This window comes from Silene latifolia, chromosome 7 (assembly GCF_048544455.1).
Source record: "Silene latifolia isolate original U9 population chromosome 7, ASM4854445v1, whole genome shotgun sequence".
NCBI lineage: Eukaryota > Viridiplantae > Streptophyta > Magnoliopsida > Caryophyllales > Caryophyllaceae > Silene > Silene latifolia.
The window spans coordinates 111,881,142-111,886,724 of record NC_133532.1 but is presented as its reverse complement, the minus strand read 5'-3'; the positions used below and the strand labels follow the sequence as shown (position 1 = coordinate 111,886,724).

Sequence of the window (5,583 nt, the reverse complement as noted above, 5' to 3'; positions counted from 1 at the left end):
GACCACTCTCTTTACATTACCTTACCTGACCTCACATTACACTACCTTAGATTTTAGAATAAAAAATTAGACTAGCTTAGATTATTCTCTCTCAATATTGTAGAACCCTAATATTTCTTTTCTCATTTTCTTTTAATAAAATTTGTAATCTTTCCTTAATTTTAGTTTAATTGCTCTCTAGTTTATCCAAGTTCATCTATTTCATTAGTTTACAATTAGTCATTTGGGTTGTATTTGGAAGACAAGAAGAAATTCATCTTCCATTATTATCCAAGTTTGTTCTTTTCCTCTTAGTTGGTATAATTCTCATCTCTTATTTACATCTTATTTTCATTTGTTTACATTTTTTATGTTGTTTAATTGTTATTCATCCAAAGTATTAGTCTTTATCATGTTTGCAATGTTTACTTGTTTTTTGTTGCAATTTGTTGTTAATTTCTCACCCATGAACATGTGTGAGTAGTCTTATCTAAGGTCATGGGGGATCTTGGGTAATTAAAGGGGTAAAATTGGGTTATTAACATTTGGAATTAGGTAATTAATCGGTCTTGCTCTTGTGCATATGAAGTGCTCGATGAAATGTTTGAACGAAAGTTTGAGTCTCTTATTAGCATGTTTAACTTATCTTGGTGCATTATGCTATTGGATGGTTTTAGAAGTGTTTAATAAGGTGCTTAAAATGAAAGCTGGAGCCTTTGTTAGACATATTTGATCCATCTTGGTGCATATGCTATTAGATAGTCTTTATGCATGATTGTGATGAGTTTGTCTCAACTAAGTGAAAGCTTGTTTGTAAACCCTTACTCCCATGCCTATGAAATGTTTGATGGATTGCTTAAATGAGAGTTTGAGTCTTTCATTATCATGTTTAGTCTATCCTATATCGAAAGACAATGGAAGGCCTATATGGCATGGTCGAGACGAGTTTTTCATACTAAGTAAATGCTTGTTGGTTAGCTCTAATTGACTAAGAAATTAGGATAATTCATAGACCCTTATCATTACCCATTTCTTGTTAACAACCCTCTATTCCCTGACTTACCCAAAGTGAACCCAAAGACCTTAGCCTTTCATTCATTTGATTAGAAGAAATTTCATTTAGTTTAATTTTACATCTTATTTGCATCTTAGTTTATAATTAATCAACCTCTTATTTTTATTTGATTAAACTAAAGACTTAAACCGACCAAGTATCTAACCCCCGCCATCTTTGTGTTTGACCCCGATTAAATACTACTTTTTAGTTGGGTTTTGTAAATTGTTTTGGTACCGGAAGTGACGGCAAAAACCGGTCATTAAAATGGTGTCGTTGCCGGGGATGACGTTAGGTTATATTTAGTTTATTAAGAGTCTTTGATTTAGTCTTATCTCACTTGTTAGTTTGTTTTAGTAGTTGTGTGTTTCATTGTAGAGTGTGTGATTTCTTGCCCTCCCCTAGTGTGTAAAAACACTAGGAGACTAACAGTTTATTGAGTGTATGCCTAGAAGAAACCACCAAGCTCTACTCTTCAATTCCGACCCCGAACGACTTTTTAGGACCGTGAGGACAAGGACCCTTGATAGAGTTCGGAACCTTCCTCATGCAAACATTGATCAACCAAACTCACACACCCCACAAAACATTGATACCACAACCACACTTCAACCACAAACATCACAATTGAGACTCTACTAGAAAATCCATTTCATAACTTCCCTATTCCAAATAGCCCACCCCAAACATCACCCCCTCATATACCAAATCCTCCACCATAAATGGCTCTACGAGATCACAACCGGCCTAACCATAATGATGCTTGCAACCCCATCAACTTTGGCCCTTTGGCTCCTAATAATTTCGAAATGCACCCCGCTCAAGTGAGCTCAATAGAAAAGGATTGCTTTAGTGGAAATCCCGACGAATATGCTCATGCCCATCTTAGGAAGTTCAAGAGCAAGGTGAGCATGATGAAGAGAAATGGAGTGTTCGAGGAGAATTTGAGGTTGATGTTATTCCCTTTCTCTCTAACGGGGAAGGCGGATCGTTGGTTGAATGTCCACCCACCGGACACATTTACCACTTGGGATGCTTTGGCCAAGGCCTTCCTAGCAAAGTACTACCCAACATCAAAGACCGCTATGCTCCGAAACGAAATTCATACATTTCAACAAGAGGATGGAGAGTCCCTAGGAGAGGCATGAGATAGGTACCTAGATCTACTTGCTAGTTGTCCTCATCATGGGATCCCGGCTTGGTACGTGACTCAAACCTTCTTTCAAACTTTGCTCCCAAGAACAAAGGAAATGGTGAATGCCTCCGCGGGAAGGGGATTCGATCATTTGGGTGAAGAGGAAGGCACTACTCTAATCAAGAAAATGGTGGACTCCGAGGCAAACTATGGCACAAGAGTGAATGTCTTGAGAAGAAATAAGCACCCTCCCGAATTCTTAGTAAATAAGGAGACTAATGCTAAGCTTGATATGCTCACCAAAAAGCTTGAAGAGTTGAGTAAGAAGAAGTAAGTGAACCAAGTGAATCAAACTACCACTTCTCATGGACCATCCATGGAGGAAGTGATGCAAAGATCAACATGTGAGTCATGTGGAGGGATGGGTCATACTTATGAAGTATGTGCAAATAACCATTATAACAACTTTGATGGGAACAATGTGCAAGAGGTGAATGCTTTCCAAGCATTTAACAATTTTTCCAACCGTCCACCTAGGCCCTCATTCAACAACAATCAAGGACCCAACCAAAGCTTTGCCAACCAAACTAAAGCATACCAAGAATATAGAGGTAACCAAAGAAACCAAGGTAATCAAAACTTTTACCAAGAAAACCAAGCCAACCAAGGGTTTGGTCAAGGATTCAATCAATGGAACAACAACAATTGGAACAATCAATGATAAAACAATAATCAAAGGTACAACCAAGGGCAAAACCAAGGGTTCAATCAAGGGTATCAAGGGAACAACTAAAATTCCAACTTTAGAGATCAAGGATATGGCTTTCCTCCTTCAATTTCCAACCAGCCTTTCAACCAAGTCCACCACCCAAGCAAGTAATACCATGAGAGATGATAAATATGACAACTTAGTGAAGTTGATAGGGGATTTGGCAAGTAATACACAACAACAAATCAAGAGTCTTGAAGCTAAAGTGGCTTCCCAAGCTCTCATGGGTCCTCAAAAACCACCGGGTGTATTTCTAAGACAAGGTCAAAATCCAAGGGACCCTATGAAGGCAAAGGAAGTTAATGCTATCATGGTGGGAGTTGAAGAGGAAAGAGAAGAGTCCTTTGATTTGCCAAGTCAAGAGGAGTTATCATACACTACTCCCTTTTCCATGGCTATGGAAATATTCCAAGAAGTTGACCATGAGCCCGAAAAAGAGAGCATAGAAGACTATGTGCTTGAGAAAATAATGACAATTCATGGTACAAGCTTGGATTTTGAAGTCGACCCGGATAAGGGAGACATGGTTATAACTACACCAACCATTATGAGTGAAGAATTTGTGCTTGAAGAAATTGTGGGAGCACCAAATGTGATGGTAGAAGTTGAGGAGAACCCAGAAGAAGAATAGATGGTGATGGTAGAAGAACACTCTTTGGCCAAGCAAGAAGGATAAAATGACACTTCAAGGAATGAAAAATTTATGGACTTGGTAAAGAAAATGGAAGCCTCCAATCCACTTTGGTGGATATGCCTTGTTACTCCGAATTCCTTGAAGAAGTCATTTCTAAAAGAGTGGACATTAGTAGACATGAGCTTGATGCCTCAAGTGAGATGTGCAATGTGGTCAAGTCTAAAGAAATCCCTGTCAAACTTGATGACCCCGGGAGTTTCTCAATTCCATATACCGTTGGTGACCAAAAGGTGGATAGTGCTTTGTGTGACTTAGGGGCAAGTGTGAGTGTCATACCACTTGCCCTTGTGAAGAGGTTGAATATTTCAAGCTTAGCCCGCACTTCCATTACAATCAAGCTTGCCGACGGGATAATCAAATCTCCAAATGGGATTCTCAAGGATATCATGGTTCAAATTGGCAAGCTTTCGATTCCTACCGATTTTGTTGTGTTGGACATCCCTATGGGAAGACGCTCTCGTGTCATTCTTGGCCACGGGAGGAGCCGTCATAGATATCAAAGAGGGACGATTGTCATTCAAAGTTGGGAAGGAAAAAGTTGAGTTCAAGCTACCACATGCTTCAAAGAAAACCGTGGTTCAAAACATGTTTGCCGTGGAAACTTTAGAACTCCATGAGAATGAAGATGAGAACATGGAGCTCTTAATTTCTTGTGAGCCGAAAGTTGATGATAAGCTCCCGGCTAAGTTCTTTGAAGAAGAAGTGAATGCTAAAGACAAGTGTGGGGAAAAGGGCAAGGCTTGGGAAACCGAGTTCGATTCTAGCACCAATGCCCCTACAAAATCAAAACCGGGAATTGAAAAGAAGAAGCCAAAAAGATGGAGGAAGAGATGGAAAGGAAAGAGGGTATGTGACCCTAATGTTGACAAAGAGACTAAAGAAAAGCTTGAAGAAGAAATGAACCGAAAATGGCAAGAAGTTCAAGATGCCATGAGTAAGTTGCATGATTTGATGATGAAGAACAAGGGTTCGTGTGTTGATAATTCTTGTGTTGAAGGAGGAAGGTTGGTGGGATCTCGGGATATTGATCCCGATTGAATGAAGTCTTTGAATGAAGAGGTTTGGTGGAGTTACTTAAGAATCACCGTAATGTATATATTCTCTATCTCTTTAATTAAGTTTTTACCGCATTTTACATTTAGTGACATGATTCGAAAAGGAGATAATCTAAGTTAGTTCTCTTTGCATTCAAATAGTATGGTTGCATCATATTTAAATTCCACATATAGAATAGATCATACATTGCATACCTATTTGAAAATCACTAAAAATTTGAAAAATCAACAAAAACATGTATTTCATTTCTAAATTTCCTCCACACATTTATTTCCATTGGAAATATGTAAATAAATAAGTGTGGGGAGGAAATTCCATAATTTAAAAATACAAAAACATGTTATTTATTTTCAAATATTCAAAAAAATCCAAAAACATGTTCTTTAATTTCGAAAAATTCAAAAACCACCAAAAATATGTTGTTTATTTTTCCTATTCTCTCCCTATACTTTGTTCCATTGAGAACAATGTAAATTTCAAGTGTGGAGAGGGAAATATCCACTTTGTGAATATTGTCTATATTTGTTCATATCATTATATACTTTTAAATTTAAGAAAAATCAAGAAAATGCCCAAAAATCGAAAAATATTCAAAAATTCCAAAATATTCAAAAATTCCAAAAATATTGCATTGTATATATATGTTTGTAACCTTTGGCATATGCATTGACCATTTGAGGCAAGAAGGAGCTAGAAGTCACTTGGTAAACTCGTTCTATTCTCTTACTCCTTTACCATTCTTTCTTTATATATCTTGCATATTTGAAGAAGGATGAGATTTTGTGCCTTGGATGTTCCCTTGGGGAACTTGTGGATTGTTGGTGTTGATGTGTTGCTAGGATTAGTCAAAAATTATTGCACATCTCCATCCCATTTCTCACATGCATTTGTTTCAC

General features: G+C 37.6%; 1 non-coding gene across 1 annotated transcript; it reads right to left on the bottom strand.

Annotated features, from left to right (window-relative positions):
* Positions 1–2,118: 2,118 nt before the first annotated feature.
* On the bottom strand, positions 2,119–2,225 carry LOC141593195 (small nucleolar RNA R71). The gene has a single exon (XR_012521299.1). It is a non-coding gene; the product is annotated as a small nucleolar RNA R71 (small nucleolar RNA).
* Positions 2,226–5,583: the final 3,358 nt, after the last annotated feature.